The sequence below is a fragment of the Strigops habroptila genome, chromosome 21, assembly GCF_004027225.2.
Source record: "Strigops habroptila isolate Jane chromosome 21, bStrHab1.2.pri, whole genome shotgun sequence".
Taxonomy (NCBI): domain Eukaryota; kingdom Metazoa; phylum Chordata; class Aves; order Psittaciformes; family Psittacidae; genus Strigops; species Strigops habroptila.
Genome location: NC_044297.2, coordinates 784,976 through 805,583, shown reverse-complemented (window position 1 = coordinate 805,583; position 20,608 = coordinate 784,976).

Here is a 20,608-nt window from a genome sequence, read left to right as displayed (position 1 = left end):
CAAGGTTCCTATGGGCATTATAGAAGAGAATCAATCTAAGTCATTTCATTCTCATGCTGCTTTCACCTCAACCTGCTTTCCCCTCTCAGCTCCCAAACTGCTTAAGGTCTTTCTTCTAGTTACCTCATATTTGCAGGCAGCAAAGAGTCTGGGTAAATGTTTCTCAAGTTGCCATCAGTCCATATTGTACAATTGCCTGTGGAAGAGCATAGGAACTCTTCAGAAACCCCCGTTACTAGGTGCCTTTTGAAAAGGAGATCTCAACACTTGAAAGCATGGTAGGGTTTTCTCCCCCTAGCAGAAGTTAGCAATAACTTGAACCAGCTGCAACAGCAGAGTTCTCTGCTCTTTAAAAAGGCCGATTTCTGTCCCTGCCCTGTTATCCACAGCTGCATGCCTGACATTAATTGAAGTTATCGACAAGAGTGTTAAGTGTTAATGCATCCTCATTAAGCAGATTTACTACTCCCCTGCCCTAGTGCTTTCAAAGGAACCACGGAGCTACCTTGTTCTTCCTACATGAACAGTTACTTTACTATTAACCAAGGAAATCAACTAGCAAAAAAGACCAAATAAGACTAAAAAATAGAGCATGATTCCAAAGGAGCATGTGGATCTACAGCTTCATATCATACTGTGCCCACAGCAAGAGAGTTCCTTTCTTCTGCAGCTCACACTGACAAAACTAGATATATTCATACAGCTGTCTTCACTAATTGGCATCTGAGCCAGCAGCCCAAGTATTGCAGCCTCTTTAAATGAAGCTTAAATATTGAGGGCACAAGGCCAGAGTCCATGCAAGTCTCCAGCACTGAAGACCATGGGCAGGCTGATTCACACCATAGAGCTGGCCCTTTGGGTTTTTAAACCCAACAAGAGCAATTCAATACCCCTGGATTTTCAATGGTGATGATTTTATGTCCTTAAAACAGAAGCTGGTTTTCTTCTAAAGCAGTATGTCCAGAATTATGAATGATCTATTGATCATTAAGTTCTAACTGTAATTTTAAATGTTCCAAACCAACCAGATCCGAATGAAGAGTACAGACAGTTTGTGATGCCATTGATGCAGCTGCACACACACACAAGCTATGTAAGAGCCATCCCTTCCATCCATAGTCTAAATTATGCAGCAGTATAGAAAAGGAAGGCCAGCACCAGCCCAGCTTTTGGATTTAGCCTTCAGATATAACACTAGTTTTCACAAGCCATACGAATATAGGCCACTGGAGTCATGCAGACAGAGCACATCTCTGATTTACCCCAAAATACACATATTAGTGAGTGCAATCATTAAATACACTGACTAGTAACACTTGCATCATGTTTTCAATAGGAATTTATCTACCTTTCACTTTTCAGCCATTGAACCACGTTATGTATTGTCTCCAAGAGCAGAGCTCCTACTGATTGTTGCTACTGAACCTGCACACATGTATTATGAGTATTTTACTTCCCACAAAGAAGGCAAACTTAAATGATTCAAGAAAATGCATTTACCAGCACCTAAAATATGTTGGTTTGAACAATAGCTAAAGAAATATCTTAGTCATGTTCTTCCAGTATTAAATCCCTCTTGCCAAGTGAATTCCAGTGAAGAACAGAGTTCCTGTGAAAAAGATGAGGCCTGGCTCTGCATCTCCTCTGCACCGTGCACATGCTTTTGCATTATTGTTGAAACACTGATTTTCAACACAATATTGGGTTTATATTCCAAAAAAAAAAGAGTGTCCTTTTGGCAGAGGAATTCAAATTTTCACAGGGGAGAAGGAGACTGAAAAGTTGAGAGACACATATGTCTACACACACATGCAAAAGCATCACTGCAGTATCTCCGGACTTCTATTCCCTAAGGCATGTCTAAATTACATTTCCAAATTAAACCTCTCTTGATTTACTATGGCAAAATATAACAGCATTACACCACAGCAGCTCAGCAGAAAGGACAGTGTGATATATCACGAGTTGCAGTGCTTTGCCAGAGAACTGGGCTGTCAGAGAATATACCCAAAAAGTGACTGACCTACAGTGCACATGTAGGAAACAGAGGAGGAAGTTTGAAGTGTTTGTTTTCAGGCTGAAGAATCTTTTTTCTCTCCCATGTTAACTTTTCTGCCAAAGCAAACAGCTGAAAATATCAACAAATATTACTAACCAAGAAATTCATAACCATGAAATATGAATACAAAGCGAGTGCAAAGTGATGGCAAACACAATGAAGGTCAAAACAGCACAGGATTTGATCCATTAAGGTTTCATTTCCTTAGTCAAATTTTGGGCATCCAGCCCTTGATAGCATCTCTACAAATGACAGAATTCTGCCATTTGGGGGTTTAAAGCCTTTTTACTGTAGTCCAATGGCAAATGATCACTAAAACACTGATTACAAACAGAAAAGACTCACCATGGAGGACCCAGTTAAAGCAGAACAGCAGTATGATGTGATCTGCTTTACTAGTGCTCTGTTTCCACAGGACACCAAGAGTTCAGGGGAAACTACAAATTAATTCAGGTATCATTTTCAAGCTCATTCCTCATTTTGTGGAAAAACACATGTGGCAGAGAAACAAACAGTTACATGCTTCTGAGCATATTCAATGAGACCCGTTGACACAACAGTGCTGCTGAGGCCATCCAGGCCAATTTATTCTGACTAATTTCCATAATCTATTGTGCCTGCATCTGCAGGCATTTGACTCGATTGCTTTCAGAGGCAGCTCACTTTTCCAGACCCCTTATTTTCCATTCCACTTCAATAAATGCCTTTTTCCCCTATTTTCACTCACTCAATTTTATTACATCTTTATGTGAAGAATTCCCTTTGGATCACTTGGAAAACCATGTAAGAGTCCAGAGGGAATCTAAAGTAGCAATTTCCATAGGGATCCTTCTCATGAAGGGAGCTAACCTAGCCATAAATATTCATCACTACAATATCCAAGGAATAGACAAGGTAAAAAAAGCCTTCCCAAAGCATTTTTAAACATCTAATGCTAGTCACACACACTGAAACAATATGCTTTTCCATCTTCTTTTTCCAGAAGACCCAAGTATGCTGCTTCTGCATTTCGGTGCAGCTAATAACCTATGATGCTACATTGCTTTCAGACCCAAGAAAAATCTCTGCACAGCACGATCCTGTGCCCTCTGGGTGTGCAAGTGCAGGCAAAAGGAAGGTTAGTCTCTGCTGTCTTTCACTGCATGCAAGCAGTGAACACAACTCTCCTCTGCCATACGGATCAGTCCTAGCACAGCAGAGACTGTGCAGAAGCTCCAGGTTAAGCATGGTAGCAATTAAAATACACCCACGAAAGAGTCTTGTGCCAAGTCTGTTCATTGCCCTGCAAGAGGCAGAAGACAGGTTACGCATTTTCTCTTGACAGATGATCTGCGACCATTAAACAAGGTCTAAATTGGCCTAGGAGTTTAACTTGAAAAGAGAAGGCTCAAGGGAGACCTTAGAACAGTCTTCCAGTACCTAAAGGGGCCAACAAGAAACCTGGAGAGGGGCTTTGGACAAGGGCCTATAGGGACAGGACAAGGGGGAATGGCTTTAACCTGCCAGAGGGGAGATTGAGATGAGCTCTGAGGCAGAAGCTCTTCCCTGTGAGGGTGCTGAGGCGCTGGCACAGGGTGCCCAGAGAAGCTGTGGCTGCCCCACCCCTGGCAGTGTTCAAGGCCAGGTTGGACACAGGGGCTTGGAGCAACCTGCTCTAGTGGAAGGTGTCCCTGCCCGTGGCAGGGGTTGGGGCTGGATGAGGTTTAAGGTCCCTTCCAACCCAAACCAGTCTGGGATTCTATGAAAAAGACTTGTGGGCAGACTATGGGTCAATTGAATCACTGCACACGATGACAGAGGAGATTTCTTCCCATGTTCAGGGCTGCAACTAAACCAGAGTGGAAAAACGAAATGCACTGAGGGATTAGCATCCTGGAGCAGCAGTAGGCTCACTCTTGGAAGAGGCATGTGAGTCAGATAACCACAGGTAACAAAGGAGCTGTGAACCTTTCATGACTTTGCAGAAAACCAGTCGTAATTCTCCCATCCGTAAAACAGACAACCCTAAGAGTGCCCCGAGTTCTGCGAGTGAAAAGTTCCACATACATTAGTAGTAGTGTTATTATTCCCAGCCATCAATCATCCATCTTCTAGCAGCACTAAAAATTCAGGCAAAGCAACTCTCAGCAGAATTGCTCCGAACAGGTCAGGCTGCATAATGAGTGTTCTTAGTTTCAGGACTGGTTGGCTGCTACAACATGTACCAGCCCTCGCTCAGCATGCTGCTGGGCTAATGCATCCTCATGTACCCAATTATACTCTTGTATTTGTTAATGTTACATGAGAAATCTTTACCATTACAGTAAATCACCCACTATGAATCCTGGAGCTGAAATTCTTTTCATGAACAGTCGTTACAGGAAAAAAATATCTCCTCAAACAAAACCATGGGAAAAAAGTAGTTTTATGAGACATGAAATTCTGGCTTTCCCTGATTAGGGTAATTTCTTTAGAGGCTTTAGCTCAGGATGTAGATCTTGCATACATAAACAATCAATATTTTAGACTCCATCCATTCAATTGGTAACTGGGAAACTGAACAGTGTCACTGACATTTTGGATTCGTGATACAAGCCAAAATGTTTTGTCTGAGCTTGCCGTGCTTGGCACATCCTCTGGTCAGGAGCAGCTCTAGCAAGGATGGACCCCTCAGCTGTACAACACCAAGGAGCCAGAATCTAACACCCACCACGCCAACAGGAATCAGAAGCAGCATGGGCCAGTGGGAAGATCAACCTGGCCATCAGCACATGTCATGCCAAATTGAAAGGGAAAGAATTGATCTTTTGAATGCCCTGTAAACCCAAGACCAGTATTGAGCACTGGAACATATTTAGATGTGGAGAAAAACACACCATGTTCTATCAAATCAGCAGGATACCAACCTAAAACTGTGGGCTGGTATGGGGATAACTGGGCATTGTTGCTGTTGAGAGGGTGAGACCTCCCTTACAGCTTTTCTTCCAACTGTTGTGAATAACTGCAATTGTGAATCAACTGACATGCAAGAAAACAAATCAAGAACATGAGTAGAACAAATAATGATGTGTGAAACAGCGGAGAAGTCCCTTGGGGGTGATGTGAGACTACTTTGGGGAACCCTGACTTGGAGAAAGTGTACTGTGTATTTAACAATCAGGCAGAAATCATGGGTTTGGTTAGCAGCGGCTTCCTCATGTCTTGAGGGTCTGTGGCCCAATGCAGTACATGACACTGAGGCTGGTCCAGCGATTTCAGTCATACAGAAAGCAGAAGGTGTAATATGGACATGAACTTTGACATGAGTGAAGGCCCAGGCTTCCCACTGCTCACCCGGACAGTATAAAATGGGATCATGCCACCTTCAGGCAAATCTGTGATCTGTTCCTTTGGCACTACCAACTGTGATTTCCAATACAGAATATTCTAGTGAGTGAGCTTTATTAGGTTACAGGAGGAAAAAGCAGGGTCTTTAGAAGATGTTCACTGTTCATTCCCTAGGAGGGAGAATCGGGACCTTTACAAAAATTGGGATTAAAGTCAGAGAACAGCACAATTACTGTGTCTGCTGGTACTGAAAACAAATCTATGTGCCAGAGGCACAAAGAACAGCAGCCGTGGCACGTAAATGAAGACATTAATTCCAATGCATAATGGGAATTCAGATGGAGTTACATATTATAACCATGAGAAAACTAAATGAGGAGTTCATTGCAAGCAGCACAGTGGCAGTGACAACCAAAAGGACTTAAACCTTCAGTTGGCAACTCTCAGACAGTAGCAGCACTGAAGACAGCAGGGCTCATCACATGGCATCATCACAATGAGAAGCAGTTTCAAGGCACAAGGGCCACCTCAGTCCCAGTTGTGCTGACAACTCCTTGGATGACCTTGAGGGGAACTGCCTCTTTATTCAGCCATGGTCATGTTATATCACCTATTTCAAAGTCAGACCTCCCTCTCCTCCCTTTATTGTTTTAATTCAGCCCAGAGTTATAAGTTTTCCACATTCAAATCCTTAGCTTGAAAACCATTCTACAAAATATTGGCCTTAATTTGGAGCTAAATTTCCTCAGAAAACCATACAAGGGAAATGTAATACCAAAGAGCAGCAGCTGGAAGAATAACAGATTCTGGTGCACAGAGTAATAGATGTTTGAGGCAGCATCCCTGCAGATAATATGGATTAGTGATAACTGGTAAGTCCTTATCACACATGTCTCTCAAAAAGGAGAAACAAAGGAAAGGGTCAAAAGAAAAGTGTGTGTAATGAATGAATGGTGGGGAATAGGAAGACTAAAGATAAGTCTCTGGGCCATAAAATGGAAAACAGGCTTCATAAAGGAGCTTTTATCACCTATCTGTTCCCCACACTGCATCAAAACAATCTCATACAGCAGAGGAAGAGAGTGTGGGAGGAGTTAAACCATACTAGAAATCTGGCATGGGCTCTGGCTGCCTAAATCAGATTTAAGGAGGAAGTTATCTGGTCTGACATGTTCTCAAATAAATAACCCCTAAAGAGGTTTGTTAAGATCCACCCTCAGTGGACCTCCTAAGTCCTTAAAACTGGTTTTGAGATCTAAGTGAACCTGCACCCACTTTGGTTGAAAACAGAAAGGGCTTTGAGGTTTAGACAGCTTTATGCTCCAAATCCATACAAATTGTTACTTATGCCATAGAAGCACTAAACAGCCTCACGTGCCAACCACATGCAGGTTGTACCTTGTGTAATCTCTACTCAGAAGAACACACAAAAACCCAGCTGCTTCACTCAGAGCTGTAAAGGCAATTTGCAGGGCTGCCAGTTAATGGGCAAAATAATCCTTTTATCTGTAAATGTGTCTGACTTCCACATCAAATCTGCGATAGTGGGTAAGAGAATCTCATTGCATCATTTCATTTTAGTTTTGAAGAAAGATGACAAGTGAAAGCTGACTTTGAAATCACATATTTTGGGGCAAGTCTGTGTAATAACAGCTCCTCTCTAATTGTCAACTGGATTTTCCATCGAGTGCACTACTCTTTCCCAAACTCACTGCCCGTTACATGAAATGTTTGGTGGTTTCATAAGGAAAACACCTCAAGTGTGGTTTTTCAGAGAGATTCCCAACAGACCCAAATGCCCAAAGTTTACAGACTCTTCAGCCAAAGTGAAGAGCTCACACACAAAAAAACCCCTTTGAAAGAAGTCCAACAAACGCTTCATTCTGTGTCTCATTACAGCCATTTGCAGGAACTCTGGAGTGTCTCAACACAGATTTGAGGGGCTGCAGGGACAAAGACATGGAGATGGGTCTGGTTCTTAGCGAGGATTGCAGTCTTGTGGTTTCTTGTTAGATTTGTTCCTGAGATGCATTATCTTTGTGACTGTGATAAAGGAGCCAGGTTCTCTAAGAGCACAATCCCAAAATGCTACCTCATTATTCTACTCTAGTTGAGCTCAGAAAAGGAATAAAATGAGACACCCTGTTTTCCCATGAATGGCAGGTAGTGTCAATTCACAGAGGGAGAAATAAAAAGCTGCCTGAAAATGATTATGCGTATTTCTTTGGGGGAGGGAGGGAAATGACATTAAGGTCATTTTGTGAGACCTTGAATATTTTTTATTCAAAATATGTATCACATTTTAATCAAACCAGTTCTGTGCTATTTCTAGCCATGCAATTTGCATTCTGGCTATGTCATGGGGGCAGTTATGAGTCAGCTAAGCTCTCTAATATAATAACTATCGGAAAATTGTCTTGCATTATTCATGTTAATTATGCTGAACCAAACACTGCGGACAGGAAAATGTATTTCCCATTGCAATATTTTTTGCCTGGTAGAGATTTTAGGCATTGATTGGACCAAGTTTCTTTCTCAAGATTAAACCTTCAGACAAAAAGGATGTCAAATATGCATGTGCCTTGGCAAACAACAGTTCTGCTTCTTGATTTTTGTTCCCTTCAGCTGGTAGATCTGCAGTGTAGAGATTTTGTTTCTCCATAAGCAGCATCCTCAACATTTATGGATGCCTGGATCATTCAAAGAAAGCATCTGGTAACAAGAATGGTAATTTTCCCAAGTTGCCTCCACTTAGCCTCAAATTTTGACTTTCGACTTCAAACTGTAACAAGCAACTTGCTTTCTCACGAGTAGCCTTGTTAAATATCCCAGCCCACCCTGTGACACAAATACAACATCTACAGCTTTTCTGCTTCTGTAATCCCAACAGACAAGTTGGCAACATCTGCAGCTGTAACACCATTTTACTGGGAAGCTCCATCTGGAAAAACATCCCGATATCCTACACAAAACAATCTGTCCATCCACCCACCCTTCCTGCATTGAGACCATGCTCTGCCAAGCAGCCAATACCAAACCCAAAACTTCAGAAGATGTTGGAAACCACCCCACTGCACACCAGTGTGTTGCCAGTAAGTGTTAGGAACACTGTCAGTAGATGGTGGACAATGACCTGGGAACCATCAGCCAAAGCCATTAATTCTTCCATTTGGTTTAGTTTTTTAAATAAACTCTTAGCAGTTTTTTGTTCATTTTGTAACATTTAACAGGTAAATTCATTGAGCTCCTTTGGTTGCTTGTCCTTCCAGAAATTCTCCTTCAAATTGCTAAAGAAAGCCTTGATAAAGTAACCTGGTCTCAGGAGCAGAACTGTGACCAGCTCATGTGTAAGGTGACATCTGTATTCTTGTTGTCAAGGAACTTTCTGGAATGGCATGGGAATTAATGGGCAAGTGAAGATGTGGGAAGGAAAGGGGAAGAAAGAAAATGAGGGATTTAAAACCCCACCTTGTTTTTCATGTTTGTGACAAACCTCAACAAAGGAGTTTGCTAACAAATACTAAGACCCACAGGCTGGGCTGGGGGAGCTGCTTTTGAGTCCAGAAAGTTGAAGAGGTTTTATGTACCTTTTCCACACCAATCTATCGACACTGAGCAAGATAATGAAAAGAAATTTATCAACATAAAGCCAGCCAGTTCACATCCATTTTGCTCCACAGATTCTCAATGGCTCTCTCGAACCCCATTATCGCTGTATCCTCAAGGATGTCTAACATAAAAGGCTATTAACTCCCCTTGTAGGTGGAGACCTGAACATAACCACTGGCAGATTTATGCTACTGCAAATACAGATGCTTAATCGAGTTAGAGTCTGTGATCAGTAAAAGAGATTGATAGCCTGAGCACACTTAACCCTAAAGGGCAGAGTGATAATACTAACTCTTTATTACAGCAATCCAAAAGGTATGTTTCAGATAATTATAATTGGAGGTTTTACATAATTATCATTTAAGTTTCTGGTAAGTTTATCAGATCTGTGTGGATCCAGCAAGATAACATATAGGCAACCTGCAGAATATGTGCTAACGGACCGTGCCTGTAAGTACCTTCAAAGAAGTCAGGAAGTCTTTTTGAACAGGACAAAGCAGTAAGATACCTCCATTCTTTGTAGCTGATGCAAAAGAGACCATATAAGAAATTGGAGATATCTGTGGTCTAAACCTTGATTGACGAAGCCTTTTAATCCTGTGTTTTCCCATGGCTTTCATCAAGGAAACTTGCAAAAAACTCCAAGCTCAGCACATGAACTTGTGTCTGAATCAAGTTTTAATGAAGGGCTGTTCCTCTCAGTTTTCTGAACAGGCTCTGCCAGGCTTTGTGGGCAGCAGGCAACTCCAAGAGCAGCAAACTGAAGATAATAAAAGAGCAAACTTGACATATAAGAATGAATACACATGATTAAACTGACACAGGTACAGAAACACAGTCGCCTGCTACTATCTCTGTCAGCTTCTGCAGACTGCTGGTTTTAGCTTTATGGGAAATAATTGTGCCCAAAGTGACATCATGTTTTTATCAGTCAGGCTGACTGGTATTTTCTCCATTAACTACTGCAATTACCTAGCCAGGCATCACCAGGAGGAACCCCAAGTATTCACTATACTACATCCTTAATTGTGTTTAGAAGGAAAGCTTGAATGCTTGCTAGGAAAGTTGCAAAGGACATGCCTTTGACGGAGCCAATCTCTCTCATAAGCACCTACCAGCCATTAAATAGTTTGTTACTTCTTTCATTATTGCCTTACTTAACCTTTACTAGAGAGTGATACTAGTTCTTACCACACATACCTGTATGCCACATAGCTGCACACACGCAGAGGCTTCATGAGCCTGAATACCAGCCAGCACAATTACCCTCAGCAACAATATACCAATTATCAGGTTAACTATAGATGTAGTAATTCTTCTTAAGGACTTAAATAACCTTTTAACCAGCTAAATAAAAGAAGAAGGTCAGCCAACGCTAATTAAATATAATGCTGCTTTGTACAGCAAAGGCAAAAGATGAAGCAAGCCCATTAGTGAGCTAACAAAATCAAAATTAATGGTTTCTATGTAACAGACCCTATCAATTATTCATAGTAAGCATGTCAGGCAGCATACAGCAAGTTACACAGGCTGAAGTTTACCATGCTTTTGTCAGTTTGACCTAAGAAGCAGTCCAGACATTAAACAAGGAATAAGGTCCCACACGTAGCAAACTGGGTGATTCAGAGTAACTTCAGCTTTGTGCTGCTGGTCCACACCCCAACTCCAGTTCAACTGGCAAGAGTTGTTCCTTACTACACAGCACCATCCTGCTCAAAAACTTTTGCTGGGGCTTCAAGCTCTAGTGATAAACACTGTTCAGAAAGGCATCTGCACCAAGAGATGACTATGAGAAGCAGCTTCCACAAGTTGCTTTATATAAATGTCATCTGGAATTGCTGAGACATGGAAAATATGGAGGAGGATAATGATTGAGCCAACTGTATAGTGCCTTACAGCAGGAATTCAGTGTTTAAAGCCTTCATTAAGGCTCCTAATGGTCCTTCAGGCAGGTATTTGGCTTTGTATGCTGGAACCAACTCAGACATGGCTATGTGCAGGATCCACCTATACGATCTGTGACAAAGGGGAACAAAAACTCGAGAGTTCAGATTTCTATTTGCCTATCTTGGGATAACATTGTGCCACTGAGAAACTCCAGTTCCAAAAAACAGATTTCCCTGGCACTGCCTGGAGAGCAAAGCAAGGCTTTTAATCCTCAGCCCACATTGCCTACAGTACAATATTGTATTAGCAGTAATTCCCCTAGATAGTTCTCATTATATTAAGCCAACAAAAGAGTCGAAATTCATGCTGGTTTTTATGTCACTTTCCTCACTAGACAAAACAACTTCCTCTGTGATTTTCAAAGGCTTGTCTGTAGTGCTACGTCCCTTCATATCTGCCACAGCTTCCCAAGTCCCTAAGCTAGAATTTAGCTCTTAAAACCAACCATGCAAACTCTGACTGTACCATATCCAACTTGGATTTAGATTTCCAAAGCTTGATCTGAAGTAAATTCTTTCCTAGGCCTTTAACTTCGTACTCTTCAGATCAAAACTTGGAGAGCTCTTACACATGTCAAGATATGTCACAGGGATGCATACAGAAAAGCTCTTACAACTCTTCTTAGCATCTAAGTCATTCAACACTTTCTTGTCTAAACCCATTCATAAATTTGGAAGCTGCCTTGCAATATTCAATATCAGATTTCAGAGGAAATTGGCTTTTTCCTTCTACCACACAGGCTGAATTTCCATCTTCAGTGATAATTGCAGGTAAGTGGGACAATACTGAGGGTGTCAGGCTGGGACCTAGACACTCGCATGCGGTGTCCCTCTCCAGTGAAGAGGATCAATGCTGGGACCATTGCCACAGCAGAAACAGTCCTTTAAAAGAGGACGTAATTTGCTACAAGTCGACTCTGCTGGCCTGCAAGCACATGTTAAGTGGGGTTTCCTTATCTGTTTTGATTATTTAAGGGGAAAAAAGTGAGTCATAACAGTGGCTTATTCCTTCAGTGAGATCTAACCCTCTTCAAAAAAGAAACAAAATTCTTGTCTAAATGATGATGTATTTACCATAGTAAACTATAAATCAATCTTTGGGTACTGATGGCAACACAAACTGCAAAACCAAAAACTTATAAATCAGTCTTAGATCCCAAAGACGAAATTCACTGCATCTATCTCCACTCATTGTTCTGTCTATAAATCTCTTTTGCTAAGAGCAATACCAGCTTTCCCAGAGGCATCATTTACTGTTACAAGTTCCATTCTTCAGCTGAATTTGAGCACAAAATTACTCCAATTTAGGAAGTCATTTTTTAAAAGTTTGCAGCTCAGTTTTTCAAATAAATAAACCAAAGCTTTAAACAAATTGGACTCAGATATCCAGCCCCAACACCCCATTTGTGTTGCTGAAAAATCTCAGACTTCCTTTCCCTCCTCTGCGTTTCCTTCTGTTATTTACCAAATGGAAAGTCACACTTCACCTACATGATATTTTAAACATATCTCTTCCAGATCATAAGCACAGTTATATATACACCAACAAGAGATGACAGGGAAGCAATGCAGAGCTTAGAGCCAAATCCAAACCCAGTGTTAGTTCTTCTTTTTAGAGCTGACACAGCTGCAAACTCTATTTCAAGTCCTCACTAAAGTTCTACAAAAATCAGGTTTAAAGTTGTAGGCCAGGAATGACCATGAGACAGAGAAAAAAGCCCAAGGGATTTCATTCAAATCACACTTACTATTTACTCCATGCCATGAACTCACATCTACAAATGATTTTGGTATCCAGCTTGCCCAGCTATCTTTATATCACTGTTCCCTGGGCAGTTTTAAGATGTACACTTCAACCCAAAGTTCCTTGTGGTGTGAACTATTTATTTAGGCTATAAACTCTAACGCAAAAGCCAACCACATTTTATAATAATTTATCCAGCCATGCCCAGATGTGACAAACGTGGATTCTACCCTGTGTGTCTCATTACAGTCAACTTCTCAAAACAGTGGTGGCTGCCTTGAATGAACTGCAATGCAAAGTTTGCTTTCCAATCACAGCAACCTGAAAATGTGTCATTTTCCTTTTAGGCTATGTGAATACCCCATCACTGTTGACAGTGACTCTGAGCTGAAACACCCTCCTTTACCTTTCTGCATTGCACTGGTGGCTATTTCCATGCCACTGCAGTGTACTTCTGTCCAGATGAAATTAAAATCAAAATGGTAGTTGCTTCTTAAGCGTTGCGCTTTGAAAAGCCCAACAGCATTTTCCAAAAGCAAGCTTCATTGCAGGAGACAAAGATGAAATGTGACAATTACTGCAGAACCATCCATCGCAAGGAAAGCTCAACAGCCTAAAAATGTCAGCTCTTGTCATGTTCCTGACACCGCCAGTGATTTTAATTGCCTCTCGTCCTTCTCAAGTGAATGATAGAAAGGACAGGTGGAATATTAGATTTGAAACCTCAGGAAGTTTAATCCAACAAACACCAATGTAAAACCCTTATCACGTCCTTTGCAGCACAGAGAGGGTGTTGAAGAGCAACTTCACAAGCACATGGCCAAAAGGAAAACCTTTAATGGAACAGTTTTGTTTCCACTGAAATTATAACACAGCAGGTCTGTTCTGCTTCCCAAACATTTACCACTTCCATGTTGTTTAACATAATTCAAAGAAACTGCTCTAAAAACTGTATTTGTGTAGCTTAACGCATCTATCCCAACATGGCACAGCATAAGACAGGGAACAGGAAAGGATAATGGAAGCAGAAACCTGGAGGTGGAACAAAGGCGTGAACTGCATGAGACATCTTATTAGGACAACAGAAACGGGCACTGAATTGAACACCACAATACAGCAACCAGAAGTCAACAAGTCCTTACCTTAACACTCTGGAAAATCCCTTTTGGTGAAGAAGAAAAGTGATGCTTCCCTCATCCCAGATCCTTTTCCCTATAGCTTCCCCACATCACCTTTAGTTTACTCCTTTCCTGACAGTCACAGGTAATGAAAGTATTTTGAATAACAACAAAATGTGGTGTGTGAGGCCCCACAAGGCTCCTCTTCTAAAGATTTGGGACATTTCTCACTGATTTTTATCGAATCATTTTCTTTATAGCTGAGGAAAATGTTATAACTTTGATTTCTTTATTAAACAAAAGGGAGGAGAGAAGGAAGATTTCTTTTACATCCCTCAGTAACTCATTTTGCCAGTTTTCAGCCCTGTTTACTCCAAATTTAACTCAGTGAATAGACGAACTACTTCAGGGAATACAGACTTAAGTTTGAAAAGAAAGGTTGTTCTGTTGTTGTTTTCCCCCCAGTTGCAAACTTGGAGAAATCTTTAGCCATTGGCTTCCTTTGTAAAGGAAGTTTCTGCCCCAGAGGATACTTTGTAGTATCAATAAATCTAGAGGTAACTCATTGGAATTCCTTTCAAAGAGAGCAGAAAAAGCTCTGAATCTATGGCATTGAGAGAATATTTGCAACAAAAAAGTGAATTAAACCTGTTAGGAGACAGCAATATCCTGACAGACTTTCAGGTGGAACGTTCAAATATCAAGCTTGCTCTTCTTTCAGTTTGAAATACAAATGTTATTTCTCATTTTATAACCTTCTATAACTTCTTACCCAAAAAGCTATAGAGTACGCTCAGCACTTAAGATTCCTCTGTCCACTCAATCAAACCTTGGATGGTTAACAATTTAACTTTCATAGTATTTGTATCTATAAAATAATGACATGCTCATCTATTTTCTAACTAGAGCAGAAAGTACTTGCACTTCCCAGCAAAACTAATAAAACAAATCCTGCTTCTGATGAGTTCTTATGCTGAACCAAGTGAATAACCATTGCTTTAAAAGAACACCTTTATCCCTGGGACCTTGGACTTTGCTATGACCCAGAATAAGACAAATCTGAGCTTTTTTAAAGAGAACTTCAATTCAAGGAGTTTTAAATTGAGTCTTACCTGCAGCACACAGAGATTGTGTCAGATTAAAGGCAGAGTTTTAATACAATTTATTACAGCTATGCATATGCAATATACATACTGGCAGGGGATGACTTCTATCCTGTGAAGAATACAGTGGGACGCCTGACACTTGCTGTGCAACAGGTCACGCATAGTCTTGGGATGAAGGTCTTGCTTCCTTGATGCTTGTTACTAAAAACTGTAGCGACAACTCGATTGCTTTTCCCTGTTTCTCTGCTACACACATGCCGAGAAGTTCTCCAAAGTTACTCATGCAATATATTTGTGGAGGTTAATTCGGGACAAAAATCCCAGGAAGCAAATAGCACAGAAACTACCAACATATTCCCTTTTTTATTGTTTCTGACAATCAGTAGTGAAATGTGTTGCTGCTACCAAGGGAGCCAGTACTAGCATGACTCATTTTACATTAGGGTCCAGAAGAATAAATCCTTCCAGAGCTCTTGCTGGCATTAACCTAAAACATAAGTCTAGATTTGTACATGAAATTTTTAAACAGATGAGACAGCAGTGGAATAGCGAATTAAAGGAGAAGACAGACATTGTATCTTCCTTCCCTGTATACTATTAAAGAACAAACAGAAAGAAATCACATGGAAACAGCTGAGCTGCAAATAACTTCATCAACTAATATACAGACATATAACACAAGAAATGAATCACTGTATTCTACTGTGTTCTAGTTAGATTCTGGAGGTTTCTACAGTAGCAGGTAAAGTGACCTCTAAGAGAGAAACTGCGCTGTTTGGATGGAAACTGCCCAAAACTAGTTTCTTACAGAAAAGTAGAGCACACCCAGAATATGAGAGAATTTTTCTCTATCAAGCATGAAAACAATGCAAAAATTAGGACTTTTTCCTTCTGGACAGAGTAGGGGGACTTGTAGTGAAGAATCATACAGAAAATAAAAGGCAAATTGATAATTATGTGAAGAGGTTGAACTACACTTTCTGAGGCTGGAATAAAGATAACTGATGGGAGGATGGACCACAAATGCCTTTTTTCCTGATGTTCACTCCACAAATCAACTCAGCTATTTTTGTCACAGTGCTAACCAGAAGAGAGTATTAGAGGGAACAGAAAAGATGACCCAGTTGTACCAGCAAGGAAGGGAAGTTAAGAGACATTGGAGCTTTGGTGGTCAGCTCTACCAGATATTCCTCCCTCTGTGCTCCACGAAACACTCTTCCAGCAGTAAAACAAGTAAACATTTCCTCTTCGAACATCTAGTTTTAGCTTGAAAGCCTATAGGACCACTGTATAGAATGGCCACACCAGGTTTTAACCCATTTCTTGTACTATAAAATCATAAACTTGACCATTAATCTTGCAACAATATTTGCTCAAGGAGAATTGGCATGGCTTAGGCACTACACAACACAGCAGAGAACCAGGATGCCCCAGGAATGGTATGAAACCACACTGTGGGGGGGATGTTATTTCTGTTATCCTGGACAATTTTATGAACAGCAGCAAAGATCAAACGGAAGATTTCATGAGAATATCACAGCTGAAGACTTGTTTGGGGGTTTTTTTGTTGTCACTACTCAAAGCTTGAAAGTCTTCCATGAACATAGGCTCCAGGTCCAGCAGAGCCTACTTAGAATGCTGAATCAGGACCATTACATGCTGTAAGCAATATAATTGACTGAAAGACTTCAGTAGACCTAAGGGCAGTTATTTAGCAGCACAAAGTAACTCCTAAGCACTGCTTGCAGTGTTCATGACCTTGGTTGGTTGTTAACAGCTTCCTTGCCTTTTACAGTCCTTGTGACAGCTATTGTGAGTATTCACAGGCAAACTATTTTGATGTTTCTGAAGGTAAAAATAACAGGAAGACAAGACTACAGGATTTTAAATGTCACAAAATTTCATTTAGAATACTAAATAATAAAAATAAAATTAAAAAATTAGAGTTCCCAAAAGGTTTTCATTTTATTTTTCTGTACTTGTTTCTTAAAAGGTATTTGCTACTTTTCAATGGAGGTTTAATCACTGGCAGTTTCTTGTATTCTACACAGTGCATCTTGTGGCTTATCTTGTTATGATAAAACGTATGCTAGGAGAAGGAAGATGCACTCAGTTAACACTGGGTACGACCAGACATGTTCTGGCCACCTCTGGCAAGAGGCTTGCAGCAGCTCTTGAAGTGAGTACACAAGTACCAGCACAGCCACAGCATTTCTAAAACCAAGGCTTCAGTTAAAAGATTAAAGTAACAGGCCTTAATGGTCTCTTAGACAAAAGAGACCATTGCATTCATTCAGATATCAACTCATATCAGATCAGGGTAGACACTTTTTCCATGAAGACAAAGCTCAAATGTCTGCTACATTATGCTTCCATTCAAACAGGCACAGAGTATGACAACCTAGACAGTATCTAAAGTCAGCACTCATTCCCTATCGACAACCAAGAGCGCACTGCAGAGCAGAAGGTAACCCAGTCAGGGACAAAGAAAGGTCCTACTTGTCTCTAACAAAACATCACATCATTTGGGCCTGATTAAAACTCAGCTCAGATGCCATATCATTGCCTCGCCTGTCACACAAGGCTGCCCAACCCAGCTGTTGAGCAGGAAAACAAAATCAAATTATCTGTGCTTACCACACAGAGGGAGTGAAAAACCACACTGGCTGTCAAGGTGGAAGAAAGACACAGGCGGTGATAAGCTAAAGGCTGGAGCAATGATAAGAAGCATCAAGCATGGAGGAACAATTACAGCCTGACAGATAACACGTTGATGCTGCACCCCATGAAGCTGGTGAAGAGGTGGGGAGTGAATGCCTGGGGAAAAGATGTCAGCTTAGTTTACATCAGGGTGCTTCAAAAGATCACCTGGATATACAGGGATAGAGGATTTTCCCATACCAGTGCACATATAGCAAGCAAGGGCTGATCAAAAGAATTTGGATGTCACACAGACATCCTAGTCCAGGCCTTTTGGTGACGATATCATCTAAGCTTGTCAAGTAAGGCTGCCCAAGGCTGAAAATTGATCTGCAAACCTTCAGTGCATCAAATTAATTGTTCCTTGTAAGGCCTTTATCCAACGCTCCTGAAATACTTGATTTTTTTCTGCTGTTAACAGAGGCAACATTATCTGCAAAGAAATATATGGCTCCTCTTGGATGACTGCCCATCAAGCCCTTCCAAAAGCTTTATACAACAGTCACTCAAGCCAACCAAGCATGCGGGGAAGCAGTGTCTGAAATGCAGTTCCAGGGAGCTCAGGCCCAACAAGAAACAACTAGATGTATGCAGACCAAGAATGTCTTATTTTAAGAGGTATTTTCTTGCCAGTATAAGAAAGGACATCTCTTTTCTGGCTACAGTAGCAGAAACACTGCTCTAGTAAGTTGACATGAATCATCAGCCGATGATCCATCCTTCTCCATCCATTCCCTCTCCCAGGCAACACAATCCCATCCACCACTCCACCACACTGAGAAGTGGCAGAGCAACCCATCCAGCCCACAGGATTCACAGGCAGCACTTGTCTGCTGAGAACATTCAAGGACAATGCTGTTGCCTGTGACATCCCAGATATGTCAGAAGACGTGACAGCCAGCTCACCCATGCCTACAAGGCAGGACTTGAAGCTTCCAGTGATCCACCACCACCCACACATGGTTTGTGCATCTGATACAGTTTGTGCACTGGCTTCATTCCAACATTAACACAAGTAATTCAGAATTCATCCCCAGATCCTGCACAAAAGGTGCTTTTCACATGCTTTTTACTGTGAGGTTCTTATGCCTTCATTCACATTTAGAGAAAAGACAAGGCTTGTTTGTAGCACAAGAAGTCAAAGAGGGTGAGAAATCCACTGTCATTCCACCACCTCCTCTTGCAGGCCTGATCCAGTGGTGAATCCTGAATATAGCAAGTGCTGCTCAAGGTCTTGGGCAAATATTACCCTTTTGTCCATCAGCAGTGGAAGGCAGATGTAATACAGTCTAATATAGAACCTCTTTAACAACTAATTAGTGTTCAAGTCTCATTCAGTGTGAAAGAAATTGCCTGTGCAACGGAATTTAATGCTCTGTACCTGAGCAAGATATACCTGAGCAGGAGGTTATATTCATCCAACAGTTGGTTTCAACAGATGTATCCTCTTTATGTTCCCCTCTTTCATAAAAGAGCTGAATTTCAAACCATCGCAATATTTGGGGCAGTATTGGAAGAACCAATAGAGATCTATTAATACAGAAAGGAGCAATGTTCTATTGAATTTAATCGCAATTAGGAGTTGAATAGGAGACACTTTGGAGAATAGAGACAAAACAGGAAAGAGTAATAAAACCTAAACAGTACCACTGAAGTGTTTCAGAAAAAAACAAATCTTCTGCTCAAGAGGGGAATTAGAAGCCCAAGCACTACAGTTACTGTTAGCAGAAAAACTCATATTTTAGTCAAAACTTAGTTTATTTCCAGCTACTGAACTGTGTTGTACATAATTACAGGGCAGAGATTCAACTCCAATGTATTTATCAGGAGAAGACAGATTAGGAGTCCCCTGCTACAGTATTATTCCAAATGAAAGTGGTGTTTTACCATGACTCTGCATGAATAGCAGCTATGGGTGAGCATAAAGAAGATTTGCAGGTATGAAAGGGTAACCATTACATCTGCATGCAGCATAACTCCAGAACAGCAGGACTATGTATTGAAGGTATCACAGCTCTAGATAGAATCATAGAATCAACTAGGTTGGAAAAGACATTTAAGATAACGGGTTTTATTTTTCCCATTAGGAATAATCACTTGCAGCCCAATGGAAAACTGTATTCATACCAAAATAGTTTATTTCCGTCTGGGTTGGAGAAGGGTGCATTTGGTATGGAAGCAAAGCTTTAAAGATCAGTCATTTTAATTGAAAACCTTCTTATAAAAACTGTTAACTCTGGCAAAATAGAAGCTATGCTCTCCCATGCTGTGTCCTGGCTGGTAGGAACCCACACAAGGCAGGGTAGCCTGGTTACCTGCACCCTGCAGACGGGGAACCAAATGACCTGCCACAAGAGCACATGAGGGTAGAGCAGCCCTTAGAACCCCAAAATCCCAGGCTGCTGCTCTTCCCTGCTCTCTTTAAAAGCTTCAAGATGCTGAACCTACTGTTTGTGTCCAGTGTCTAACACCATGAGATTAGAGACTGCCCTAAAGCAGAGAAATAATCTTGGAAGGAAAAGATAACCTGTCCTCACGGATGCTGGAGGGGGACTCTTCATTAGGGATTGTAGCAATAGCACAAGGGGTGATGGGTTTAAACTGAAACAGGGGAAGTTCAGGTTGGATATAAGGAAGAAGTTCTTTACTGTGAGGGTGGCGAGGCGCTGGCACAGGTTGCCCAGAGAAGTGGTAAAGGCTCCATCCCTGGCAGTGTTCAGGGCCAGGCTGGACAGAGCCTTGGGTGACATGGTTTAATGTGTGGTGTCCCTGCCCATGGCAGGGGTTTGGAACTGGATGATCTTAAGGTCCTTTCCAACCCAAACCATTCTATGATTCTATGATTCACTCGTGTCTAAGCCTGCTAAAAGAAGAGTCATTGATGCATCTCTAAACACAGGCCACATTACCAAATTCACTCATTATTGAAATAAATACTATTTCTATACTATTCAGATGCCAGCATTCATACTTGAATTGCTTTTTTAATCAAGTCTTTTTCCAATGCTCAGCACAACAGA